Here is a 14,642-nt window from a genome sequence, read left to right on the forward strand (position 1 = left end):
TTAGTCCATTGTTGCCCTGAGAAGAGAACGGTGAAATTGAAAAGCGCCCTCATATGCATACGCTGCGGTGAGAATTACAGGAAATTTGGACAAAGACTCTTATAAATGTGCAGAATGCTGCAAAAACACCTCATGGGTCACACACAAAGCTTCTTATCTGACCATATATTATGTTACAGCATACAGATCCAATATGGTGGCTGTCAAATTCAACAAGGTTGGCTGATTTTTCTGCGAATTATTCTCAATGATTAATGGTCTTATTACTATGGCTGCCCCTCCCTCCTCCTCAAACGCACACAAGAGAGATACAAGTATATGATTAGAGGGGTGGAAATGAGAGGAAAGAGGAGCAGAGCAGAAAATGGAGGGGGACAGAAGACGGAAAGGCAGAAAGAGGAGATGGGGAGAAACTGACTAACAACATAAAACTGATCGTACAGTGGGTGTGGGAATCCTTGCATAGCTACGCTGATTGATGTCTTTTCTTGCAGCAGCTCTGGGGTCTTTTAATTTTTATACCAAATAAACGAGAAACAAGCTTCTCACCCCAAATGCCTCTCATAATGAAACAAAAATAAGAACGAACAGTTGTAGGGAGAATTAAAAACTGTGTGTCAAGGGTTTGAAAAAAAAAACAAAAACAAATTAAAGGAGGGAAAAAAGGACAAATCTACATAATGCATATTATTGTCGAATTAGCTGTGATAACAGCCATTATATGCACTGTTTAGTCCTTGTGCGTTTGCTTTGGCAGCTGGGGGTAAATAATTACAACAATAGACAAGACAAAAATAAATTAATAAAAAACAACAACAACAACAAACAAGTACTCCGAGCGGAGCCTGGCATTTGGGTGCTCTAAATACTACAGCGCTCATCTGGAAACAGCAATCATAGATGAATTAGAATTGGTTAAATGCCTGATTTTAGTGTACTTGTGTGTATTTCCTTGTGTGCATTTATACATGTGTGTATGTGCATGCGTGACAGCGTGCTTTGTTCGATAGTGCCTGTATAACATGACATGTACGACATGTTGTTGAAACACCTGCACCATTTTGCAGAAAGAACCTCAGCTCTGTTTTCTCAATTGGAATAATGTAAATTTTTACCTTCACAGACTTGTTAAAACATGTTTTGTATTATGGAGGTCAATGCAGTAAAGTTTGGACTCATTTGTGCTCCCCAAAGAAGTGGTTCATTCGGGGTAAAATAACATCTGTTCCTTCTGTTTGCATGATGTGATATGGCATTTTCATGGTTTGCTGAGCACAAACTTCCTTGTAATTGGTTTGCTTTCCTCCTAGCAAATGCAATAACCCCCGTTGGAGGTGATTGCCTACTATTAAGTGCAGGGAGAGATGCTACTTATTGTAAAACAGTTGATCTACTATTGTTTTGAGATCTGTGAACAATGTTGTAGTTGATAAGTTTCCATCATACAATAACCACAAACCAGAATGAAATGAATATACAACCATACAGTTCATTATTGCCTGTAAATCTGAGAACTTTGAATCCCCACTGTCGAGATAATCATTCAAATTGTCACATTTTCAATATGAACTCACAGTTTTATGTCCATAATTTGTTTTTGTATCAACTTCGTGCTTAATTACCACTGTTTATGATAAAATATGGTATAATTATGAATAATAATAAGTCAAGAACTTAAATTCTTGCATACAGTGCCCCTGCTAAGACCTCTGTTTGTGAAAACAAGTGTCGAGTGGTGGAGGAAAACACTGTTCCTGTAGTACCGAACAGATGCACAGAGGACAGGCATCAGTAGAGCAGAGAAGCAGACCGACCAGGACGAGAAAAAGTGAAGAACTGGCCTCACTAATGCTAGATTAGAAATCTAAATAATTAGACTAACAACACAAAGTGCACGAACAAGCAACTCTCTCTTTCTCTGTCTCACTGCAGCAGAGTGAAGTAATGAAACAAACTCAAATCCTTTGTCCTCTGAGTTAATGAGAGTCAGTCATGTTTCAGTGTCAGAGCACAGGCATACCTTTAAAGGGACAGTTCGCACTAAAATCAAAAGCACATATTTTTCATCTTACCTGCAGTGGTTTTTATCAGTCTAGCTATTTTTGGTGTGACTTACCAAGCTGTGGAGATATTGGCCATAGAGATGTCTGACCTCTCACAAACTACTAGATGGTACCGTCTCTTTCCAGAAATCATGATCCAGTTACTCAAGATAAGCCACAGACCTTGTTGTGAGCACTTTTACGCAGGAACTACTTTTGCTATTAATGCGTACATCTTGCCCTGTTACAAGCACAAGCCTCTCATCCATGAGTAGATGCACACTTCCAACAGGACAGTGATAGGGTTTATCAGATGTAGTTGAGTAAAAACAAAATAGTTCCCACATGAAACTGCTCACAACAAGGTCTGTGGATTATCTTGGGTAACTGGATCATGATTTATGAAAAGAGACAACTCAACTGCAACTCACACCAAAACAATGTAATCTGACAGGTAAGAGGGAAAATGTATATTTTTGATTCTGGGGTGAACTGTCCCTTTAAATGGATAGGACAACGGCAAATATTTTTCATATTTTTACTATCTGCAAACTCATACGAGTCATTTGTTCCAGGATGACTCATTCGGAGGGGCAGAGAAGAGCTCACAGAGGCCAAAGTCACTGCCTCAAGTACAGTTTCTTTTCATTCTTTAAGCCGAGGAGCAAAAAGTGCTGCTCACGTCACTGAAGCTACTGCAGAGACACTCTCCAAAAATATCATTTGTGTGAGACTTCTACATGAAGGCAATGTTTCAGAAACAGATTTGGAGAGAATTAAATCTTATTCTAGAGTGCGACACTTTACACGGGAGGTCTTCAAAAAATAACACAGTTCTAAGCTTTATGACATTTATGACTTATGTCCAGTTGCTGTCCAATTAAAGCTGCACCTAAAAAGTCTAACTTCTGACTTTTCTTTACCAAAACTATTGATAACCAAGACAAGACAGTTAGTCAACAGCTGCGCACCAACATCCAAAGTTTGTACTAGTTTGAACGTCTCTACATTTTTTAATGTTCTATCATTCTTCCAGGTCGTAGAAAGTTGCCTGTATAAATGGATGTTATTTTGTATGAAGGCTTTGTTTACAAAAGTACTACTTTGAATTAGGAGAACAAAACATTGTATAATAGTAAGAACTGAAAGGAGAGAAAGAGACAAATAAACCCAACCCCCCGAACAACAGTTAAATAAGAATATAAGAACTCACCAGTCATTGGTGATCATCAAAATCTCAGCTGATTTAAATAAGGACAGGTTCCTGTTTCAGTGTCAAGTCCACAATAATGTCTATAACAAACTGAAAAAAACTTCAAAATAGAAACAGGTTAAAGGTGAGCATGAGGATCACAGAATATCAGCTGAAAATACAGCACAATGGAGTTTAAAATAGTATTATTTACATTTAAAATAGTTTTGATTTGGTGTTTTAATTATGATATTTTTATATGTTTAAATAGCAGTTATTGAAGTAAAGTACAATTCCAAACAACTGAATGGTGGTCTATGTCCACATCACCCCCCCCCCCCATCTCTTTTTCAACCTTAGTCCATTTAGATTAGAGATGCACCACCCCACTTTTTATCAATTTTGATTTGGATACTTGAATTTGGATATCTAATATATATCTTGTGAACGTGCACTCAGCCCTCACGATTCATCTGTGAGACTTTCAGACAACCAGACAGGTACATAATTATAACTGTTGCCTCGACACAGCATGTCTGCCCCTCATTTTACATCCGTCTTCACCTCTTTTCTTCCTTTCCCCCTCTGTATCTCGTACATAATAGCAATCAAATGAATTAACTCCAGAAAAGCCAAAGATGGCGGTCATTAAAACAACATACTATGGAATCTAGACCAGTATGTGCATTGTCAGTATCTCATATGTGATGAGCGAATTACGTCAGTATTTGCGCCCGATACAATATTGGATCAGATCGGTCCTAATTTAAATTTAGATCTTTCATTTGAAACACTCACAGTGAGACGATGCTGAGAGGTAGGTACATGAAGGAGGGAGATTAAATAAGACACGAGAAGAAGGATGGAAGGGAGGGACAATATTAGAAAGGGGAAGAAGGTGGGAGGCAGCCAGAAAGCGACAGAGAGAAGGTTAGACAGACACAGAGATAAAGAAGGAGTGAGATGAGTTAGAGACAGAGGAATGCATGGAGGAAGAGATGGTTGTGACTAGAAAGGTGTGATGCAAGGAGCAGGATGAGTCTCTAATTAGTTTTTTTCAGCTCAAACTTCAATCTCTCAGTGTGACCTTAATAAACAGATGATACACACACACACACAAACACACACCCGCGCATACACAAATCCATGGCTGCATGCGCACACACATTTGCGCGCACACAGTGTGATGAAAGTGTTACCTCAGCATTTTCCAGCTAAATGTACTCATTAGCCTAGTTGCACATGGCTGCCTGGGAAAACAACAAAGTCAGCTCCAGAAAGCAGAAAGCATTCATCTAAGAGGCTGTCAGAGTGGGAGACAGAGAGCAGAGGTCTCAGCACTACCACAAACTCCTGGCTGCATTATTTTCTCCAAGACTGACTCAGATTAGATGCCATTACAACACATTTTCACTGCATGTGTATTCAAGCAATTTTAACTTTTCTTCACAAGCAGTCCCAAATAAGACTCATCACAATGAATGCAAACCATCAATTAACCAGCATTAATTATGTAGTATTAAGCTTATTTTTTTTGTTTATTTTTCTGTTTTAAACTGGTGTCTATATGGCAAAGCATGCCTTGTTAGGACCATGACCTAAACCAACTCTATAGGCACTACTCCATGCTATACAGGACATACTGTATAGATAAATTGGTTGCAAGAGACGTGCAAATTGTGCCATGGGGGGTAGGGGGGTGATACGTACCCTAGATTCATGTAGCATCTCACCATCTCACTCCTTGTCACGTTTACCAGTCAATGAACACTTAAGCTTATTGGTCTATAAGAGAAAAGATAAAACCAAATCTTATGCATTTATGACCTTTCATGTCTACTTTTCTGAGCACCTGTTGCTTTATCGTAAAGTTTGGAAAGAGTATATTGAGAGTATACTGAGCCACACCAGCGACCATATGTGAGGTGTAAGTCAAAAGATAGTGCCATATCTACTCAGTATCTATTACTGTATACTTTTGCAGGATTGCAGTTGCTGGATCATACTGCAGCATATGTTGGGAGAAAGATAGGGTACACAAACAGACAACCATTCACACAGACAGAAAGTCTGAACTCCGCTTGACCTTTATGTATTCAGACAATGGAAGTGAAAAGCAGAACCAAGCACAGAAGGGGGATACCCACAAGCCACCCTGAGAAAATGCAAACCTCCTCACAGAAATACCCAGCAGGGGTTTTCTTCCTGTGGAATGACACTGCAAGCCACTGATCCACCATGCTGTTGATCCCATAAAACTGTGCTAAATGCGAGTGCAACTTGGAAGGAAAAGGAAATGTTTGCTATAGGACATACAGATTGGTATGAGACTTCCTTGGTTCAGTACGCCCTCTGACCTTAACTGTCAAAACCGTCTATTTATATTTAGTACTCACGCACGTGGAACGTTTTGACAGTCGTGCATCAGCTGCAGCATGCCGGTAGGCTGAGCCCGGTTAGTCAAGATCATGTAGTGCTGCTGCTCCCGCTCAGTTACAGTGAAAATGGACAAAGACACCCTGTGCCAACATTGTTCAACTGAAGTTGGGTTTGTCTGTGGAAACGCTTCAAACAAGTCACTTACGACAGCATCCTCCACAGCCTTCAGACAGCCTCTCACTGCAGATCCAGACCAAAGCAATAACTAATGCTATAGGAGAGTTAATCTCTGTGAATATGTCACCATTTCCAGTCTAAAAAATACGGGATTAACACATCTGGTCAAGCATCTTATCAACAGGTATGAGTCTCACAGTGAAGCATTACTGACATTTATTATTAATTTTTCTCTTTGGTTTTCACATGTGGAAAACATACCAAATCATGACCCTAAACCCAAAGTACATACCACATCAGAAATTTTGGTAGATGCTACCTGATTGCAGGGCTATAGTCACTCTGACACAGCAAATAAACTGTTGTCCTCTTATTAATGGTGTAAATGCTATTTTGAGAGTATGAAATATCTGCTGTATTAATAAAAGTTGATATGAAGTTGACTTCTCTCACTGGTAACTAACAGGTTGATGGCTGGATTTCCTGCTTCAGGGCAAATATTAACACTTGGACGATTGACTTTCTTCAATCTGCAAACTCAAACAGCTCTTTCAAACCGTCTTTTCTAGATAGTGAAAGACTGGACTGTGTCATACACTCACCCAGGTCCAAAGGGATTCTTTTCTGTGGCAGTGAAGGCACGATGACCATCTGATTCAAAGGCTGAGCTTCTGGCAGAATCTGCTGGGCGAGAGGAGTTCATGAGTATTTCTGGCTGCTTTTGTGCATATTCCAGCCTCACATACAGTAAAGCTTCAGGCTCATGTTTGGAGTCATGAGACTTGTGGTTTCAAAGGGACAGGGGGTTCTGGTGGACACACACACACACACACACACACATACACACACACACACACACACACACACACACACACACACACACACACACACACACACACACACACACACACAGGGGAGATGGAGGAGAGAGAAAGAGCCAGCGTTTGCTGAGTCCTTTAGTTATTTAGCTTATAAAGTTGTCAACATTCATTTCTTTTCTTGAACTGACAGTGCAGTAACACAATTCCTTTCCCAACAGTAAATTAGCTCCTCTGAGACGCCCTGCCCTTCGATGCCTAAACTAGAGACTGAGGTGAGGTGGGCAACAGGAGTGTTTCTCATCCCACAAGTTGAGGAAGCCTGCAGTGACTTAAAGCCTTGGACCAAGCTTTCTCTGGCCACAAATGACAGTTGGAGGTTGTCTTTGAGTGGGGACAGAAAAATGGAGTATCATTGTTCAGCTTTTCAGGATGAGTAAATGCACCCTTTATGCAGGGCACAAAATTTGCACCAGCCAAAACGCTGGTAAATTATGCAAGTGGCTTGTACATTTTCTTTTCTTCACCAGCCAAAAAACAATGTCGATCTATTCTGGTAAAATTTGAACATTCACTAGTCATTTTGCTGTTTGGCAAAAAAGTTAATTTTGCACACAGCCTCTATACAAAAACAGTACAAGTACTTTGAGTATTTCCACTTTATGCAGCTTTATATCTATAATTCAATATATATAATAAACAAATATTGTACTATTGTACAAATATGTATTTTTTACTCCACTGAATTTCTCTGACAGCTTGAGTTACTAGTTACTTTTCAAATTACAATTTTCTGTACCATTCCTGTCCAGTGAAAACCATGTATCTCCAAATTTGATCATTTTGAATGAGAAAAAAGTCCTCCTACTTTTTAAGCTAAATAAACTATTTTAAACCCCCACTGATTAGCTGGAAAATGCAAAATGTAGGACTCCGACGCTACAAACATATGATTATCTTACACATTATGATGCATTGCTGAAGATTAAACTACTCAACGGTATATAAAGTATTTAAAATTAACCCAACCAAAAGTCTTTACAGTGGTAAAATGTATTAATGCAGCAGTGATATTAATCCAACAACATATATAATAGTAAAACACTGACTGTGACCATTTCGCTGCATAATGAGTACTTTCACTTTTGATACTTGAAATATATTTTGCTGATTATTCTTACATATTTTAAATAATGTTAAATAAGGCTTTTACTGCAGCCATTTTAATTGTAGTGGAATATTTCATAGTGTGCTATTAGTAGACCTACTTTAATTTCTTACTTATGGTGAACCACTGTTAAGTGATTTCATTTATTTGATTGGGTAGTATAGTTCATGGCAGGGAATTTAACTTTGTGTAGGCTGGCATGAAATATTCCAAAATATATTTACTAGAGTTTAACTACATTATAAAAATGCTGTCTGCTCCATCTAGAAAAGCATTTTCAGCTTCTGTCATAATTAAGCAGCAACTATCTTTTGTTTAGTGGTTCTATCAAGGCCCATGTGAATAAAATAATCGAGGCATTCAGAGGTTACAGTCATTATTTACATTCACTACCAGTCAGTGATGATTCAGAAGGTGTATTTAGATATATCACAACTAAGAAGTGAATCATTAACACTAGGATACAGAATATTAGGATATATGTAGTATATTAATACTTGTTCCCATTGCCTCACGTACATCTGTGTCTTTAAAAAGATTACGACTATTTGTTTGCATTATGATATATGCTCTATTTGGATATTGTTAAATGGATAAATGACGTCTGTGTGTGGGATCAATTTTCGTTCTCAGTGTGATGTGATTCAAAGGTGAATGCTTTCACATCATGAGCGAGGAAATATATTCATTTAGATTATGATTGAGAAGTACAGCGTATTAATTGAGACCCAGTGGTGGCGTGATAATTGAGGAGTTCAATTTATACATATTCATTACTCCATAATGTGCTGTATATATAATCTGTGAGAGCTGAGCTGGAGATGCAAACAAGCTCCCAGTGAAATGTTTTAATTGGCCTGTTCTATTTCCATTTCAATAAGATGTCCCCTCCTCTCCTCTTCTCCTCCCCTCCCCTCCTCTCCTCTTTTGTCCCCCCTATTTCTCTCAAGCTGTCCTGTCTGATATTTGACACGTTGGCTCCCTCTCGTCTTCCTGTTAATGGATCGGTTAACTCCATAATTTGGTGCAGTATGTGGAGAGATAAAGACCAGTGTACGGTGCGTGAATGGGTGAGTTTGTGTGCGACTGGATGCAGCAGGACAAGAGTAACACAGGAAGTTGAAAGAGGAGGAGATGGGAAGATGAAAGGAGAGACATGAAAGGAGATGGGACGAAGAGAGAAAAGTTGAGATTTTATGAACACTACAAGTGGAGCTCTGGCAACAGCAACAGAGATGAGATGTGCTTCTGATCAGAAGCCATTACAGACTGACACCACCAAAACTGTAATCCAAAGTTATTCAGAATATAGCCATCTTATCAGCACTCGAATTCAAATATCAAGACAGTTTGAAATTCTTCTGAGAGTTTTACAACCTTCACATGTAGAGCTAGTTCAGACTAATGTGTGATATGATAATAAACAAATGGAAAATAAATCCTGAAAGTCAAATTCAAAGATGTTTAAAAGTAGGCTCACATAAACTCCAACTAATGATTATTCTTTGCCACAAACATATCTGGAAGCGTTTGTGAAGTCATTTATAGATAAATAATACATAAACCTGACAATAAAAGCAAATATACATGTATGGCGTTCATATATAGTCATGCACACAAACATGCTTGCAACTGCTGCCCCCCACATATCACTAGAGACCCTTAAACCTTTACAATTCATAATACGATTGCACCAAGGAAAACAACATTGATATTTTTAAGCTTGGGGTGTGATAACCTGGAGAACAAACTTAAAACAAACTGAGCAATAAAAAAGAGTCAGTTTTCATGAGCAAAAAAAATGATTATTGGATAATAAAAACAACCTAGGTGAATTGTTAATACTATTATAGGACAACATAAAAGAAAACAGCTTACGTTTAAAGGTCCAGTGTGTAAGATTTAGGGGATCTATTAGCGCAATATGGCAGAAATGTAATAAAATATTCACAAGTGTGTTTTCATTAGTGTATAATCACCTAAAAACAACAATTATTGTGTTTTTGTTACCTTAGAAGAGTGGTTCTCAAACTGTGGGGTGGCCCCCACTGGTGGGGCATAGAGTCTAAAAGTCTAAAAGAGTTTGCAGAAATCAGCATGTTGACCTTTATTTCATTAAAATCCAACTTTGATCATTTTTTATGAGTTGCATCCCTTAACATTCTTAATGATTGAAGAAAAATGTTTGAGAACTGCTGTGTTATCTACAGAGTGCCTTCCTCTGCCATGCCATGTTCTACAGTAACCCAGAACAAACTACACACTTTTGCGTTTTTCACAAATTTTATGGCCAAAGTAGAAATAAGTGTCTTTCAAAATGAAATAAAAACACTAAAGGGGAATGTCTATGAAAAATATAAATGAAAGAAAACCAAAACCACACTATTTTCAATAAATAAATAAATGTTACAAAGGTGCAAATCTGTGATAACTTCTTGAAAAGTAATGAAACAGTTTTTCTCTGAGGGATGCAGCAGCAATGTTTACAAGTCATAATGTTCTGTGCTGGAGTCCCGTCATGGCTGCACTACAAACAGCACTCTCTCAATTCAGTGGAGTCAGGAAGCACATTTGCTTCAGCGATCAACCACTTAAAAACCTCTGGCCACAACTGAAATGATTCCAGCTTGATCGTTGATATTTAGATGCAGATGAAGAGGAAGGAGGGAGGAAAGTAGTATGGATGAGAAAGAGAATGAATGGATGAAAAGGAAGAAAGCTCTTATTCTGTCTTCTTATTCCAAACCTCATCTTGTATCTCTCTCTTTTCTCCTCATCTAGTTTGTTTAAATTTCCCTTCTTCTCTCTTTCTCTTCTGTCTTTAATTCTTCCTCCCATCTCTCCTGGTTCCTCTCTCCTCCTCTTTTCTTCCCTATTTCACTGGATTCCCCATTTCTCTTCCCCCCCATCAGCCCTCTTTCTCGTTCCTCCCCTTCCTTCCATCTCAACTCCTCTCCATGCATCTCCCCCTCTCTCTATTCGTCTTTGTGTACCCTGCCATTCTCCGTGCTGCCCCAGGCTCAGACATATGGCGCTCTCCTCTCTGCTATTGTCATCCATTAACACAGTTGTCGGTGGGAATTACAGACACATAGCGCAACATGCAAGCCTGCGCTCGAGCTTCTGATGCTGGAGACAGAACAAGGCAGGGGAAGATGTTAGGTGTCTTAAAAGGGCAAGAAAAGAAATCCGATACACAGCAATTCAAACATTACCTCAGACAAGAAATGTCTTGCAAAATTTATGGTGAAAAATTAACATGAAAACTTACATCCTTTCATATTAAGTGTCTCCTTCTTTGTGCATCCTTTGTGCTAACTAAGCGACTTCCACACTTTGCCACTTAATTGAGGATAGCTACAATGGCTGAACACACAAATGGAAAAAGAAGTCCCTCTGACCGTTGTTTTGACTGTCCAATGCTCACCAGCTGATGATTGAATGATAACAGGTTTTAGTTCTTCGCAGAGGACGACAGCTGCTGTCAACTTAGATTTACAACAGCTACAGTTTATTCCAAGTTTCACAATTGTTAAAAGTATAAAAAACTTCCACAGAAACTTCTCACACCACACTGGTGGCACTACTTCTCTGCTATCCATATGTTCCAGTTCGTGGTGTTCGTGAAAACATGACTGGTTACAGCGGGTGTCGCTGGTGCAGCTAGATTCTTGCACTTTTTGTTCCTAACCAACTCAGATAAACGCAGCAGTTTCCCCGAAGTATCCTCTTGGAAGCATAGTGCTATTGCGTCTCTATAGACCTTTATCTTTACCAGTGATACTAATTAAGGTTGCATTCCATTTAGGGCCAAACAGAGTCAGGGTGCTGCTATTGTGCATGTTGGCTCCCTAGAAAGGCTCTGCTACACTACACTAATTGTAACTGGACCTTAATTAGAATTAGGAGTAATTACATGCAACAGGATTACATAATTAGGACAAAAAAAGAGGCTCACAACACTGACTTAACCTGTCAATACAACTGCTGCTGAAAAATATATTGGGACTGCTGGTGGTGATGCTGGTGATCAGGATGGTGTGTGGGGAAGAACACACATCCCAAAATGAGTTTGTGGCAGTGTACTTGAAATCTGAGAGTGAATAGCATACACTAAACATTTACAATTACATACAACATTTACAACAATTACCGCTATTAATTAACATGTCTTTGTGCACAACAAAGGAAGGACAAGCTGGACAAACAATAAAGCATAAAATATTAGATTAAACAATTTCACCATACTTGGCACACTACTTTCATATTGTGATATTTGCATTAGGTTACTGACTACATTTTTTAACAAGTAATCAGAAAACATTTTTAAAGTAACTCTGCTAACCCTATTAGAAACACCTGCGTTTACCACTATATTATATCAATATGGCTGTGATGAAAAAGGTCAGCATTAGCTATTGTAGCTTTACAGTCACCGACCTAGCTATCCTTTTTTTAGTAGACATTTCTTTTAGCATTTTTTAAAACTCAGGTTTAAGTCAATTTTGAGACTTGTAAAATACTGCATAAGACAGGAGGCTTTTAATTGTGTTAAACTCAGTTGGTAGTTCATTTCCCAGATAGGTGGCCATTTTCAAGGTTTGTTAAAGGCCAAAATAGTTCCAGGAAGTTTCGAGAACATTTCTTACTCAATACACTCACTGACTGAAAATGCCAGCACTAGATGTCTGCTTTTCTTCACATCCAACACAACCTTTTCACACTGCAGAGTGCAGAGTGAACACAGCTGCAGCTTATAAAACTAATTATGGTTAAGTTTAATTCAGGTGTTGCAGTTAGCTTGTGGTGTCAATAGGCCTATTACTAATTCAAGTACAGCAGAAACTGTAACTGACATTTGTATATTTATTACATTCCATACACATAAAGTAATTAAACAGACAACTTCACTATTTACCAAATTTTGATGTTCAAAAAATATAATAAATAAATTACTGTACAATTCTGTGTAATATACACTATGTACTATACAGTACAGTACAGTACTGTAATATTGGTAATTTCACTCCTCCATCAATTGGCTTTTTTTGTTTCTGGCAGCTTCTTTTTTTTCCATTGAGAGAAAACGACTTTATTTTTCCATCATGATTTCAATGTGCACACAGCTGCCTCAGGTAAGAAGCCCGCTGACAGCAGACATGTTACCATGAGGCAAAGTAATTTGAATTACTGTAGTTTAAAAATGTTTTTGTTTTGTTTTTTATGAAAAAAAAAATATATATATCTGTATAGGAATGATTCTGTCCCAACCAAGTTTCCACTTTAACTTGCTCATTATCTTCTCACTGTGGAAAGTGTCGCTTGAGCAAGCAAAAGTATTATCATAAGAACTTAAGGTTTGTTAAACTGTTTGTATATTAGTGGTGTATGATTAAAAGAGTTCTCCTTTAAAATATGAATGTGCCATAAATGTGTTTGCTCCAATATATTCTGGATGGGGCTTTAAAGAAAAACTGTTTGCAGTGCAATACAAAAAAGAAATTGTGGGCTTTGTATAAAGCATTAAAAAACACGACGTGGCCATTCTGATTAAATGACTTTCAGATAAAAGTAAAGTTTGCATCTCTTCTATCAGCAACAGACTTGATCACTGCAAGTTTGATTAGACTGGATGGAAAATCACAGCACACACACACACATACACACACACACTTCTCCTAAGTTCTAATTAAAGTGGTTGTGATGACAGAGCTTGCAGCGTGATGTACAGTATTACACAGCAGTCACTATCACATTCACAATGACGTGTGTGTGTATGTGTGTGTGAGACAGAGAGAGAGAGAGATATAATAGCTCCATAATAATCAGTCTATAGGAAATGGAGGAGTAGAGAGCTGTGACAGCTTGTCCGCCAGCTAACTGTCAGTTGCACAAACACAAACACACCTACGCGCACACACACACACAAGCAGCCTTACATCGATACTAATCAAACCTTACAGTTGTTACATCTGATCCAATGTCAGAGTACTACTTAAAGGTATTTTTACTTTATTGTGTAGTATGCAGTGGAGATACGGGAACTGTGGTGTATGTTGGATAGTAAAGAGAACCAGGTTTTTAATGACAACATGACAGCTGAGCTCTAATTTGCAACATGAGAGTAAGAACTGGCTGCTGCAGCAGCTGCAGCAGCAGTGATGCAGGATAGATGCCACTTTTTTGTAAGACATGTGGAGTGAAAGGTAGACAGACTGACATGCAGTCAGGTACAGAGACAGAGAGACGGGCATGCAGGCAGAGAGACAGAGCCTGAGGAGGTGTGTTTGCATCTCTCCTTCATCGTGTGCAGGTTTTGATTCTGTTTGAAGTTCTCTTTTTCTGCGATGGGTTTTGTTAAGTCTTGTCAGATTGTTCTCTCACTTTTTTCTGAGTTGTCAGGACAAGACGTCTTTAATCTTCCTCATCCATCGTATCAGCGAAGAAAAGACAAATACAGCTCTTTTCCTTTTCTCGCTCATGATAAGATGAAACCCGCTAGCTGTGTCCACATTCCAATAATGTGAGGCTTACTTTGATATCGCAGTTGTTAGAGGACATGTTAAAGAAATTGACATCTCAGATCTTTAATAGTGTGAGCAGACCGGAGGTATGTAGAGGGGCAGATTCAATAATTAAAATTTTGTCTGAACATTAGGCAGCAAACGTATCACTCTCAAACACCTGGAAGTTGAATTATACTCAGTTTGGGTTTTTCAAAAATGAGCATTTTACACATTTAACAAAACAAAGTAATGCATTCTCCTTAATATTGTAGAACTCGTATTTAATGACCAATTACAGTCCTGAGAAAGATATTTACCCGAAAAACAGACATGATACTTTTCATATTACAACTATTACAA

At 38.4% G+C, this 14,642-nt stretch overlaps 1 long non-coding RNA gene across 1 annotated transcript in view; it reads right to left on the reverse strand.

Annotated features, from left to right (window-relative positions):
• Positions 1-14,642, reverse strand: part of LOC146321647 (uncharacterized) — a 196,453-nt gene that overhangs the window by 128,359 nt on the left and 53,452 nt on the right. The window contains exon 3 of the long non-coding RNA XR_014771407.1: positions 6,393-6,471. This is a non-coding gene — a long non-coding RNA (uncharacterized LOC146321647). The remainder of the gene's footprint in view (positions 1-6,392; positions 6,472-14,642) is intronic.

Source organism: Lutjanus erythropterus, chromosome 9, assembly GCF_056507025.1.
Source record: "Lutjanus erythropterus isolate fLutEry1 chromosome 9, fLutEry1.hap2, whole genome shotgun sequence".
Classification (NCBI taxonomy): domain Eukaryota; kingdom Metazoa; phylum Chordata; class Actinopteri; order Lutjaniformes; family Lutjanidae; genus Lutjanus; species Lutjanus erythropterus.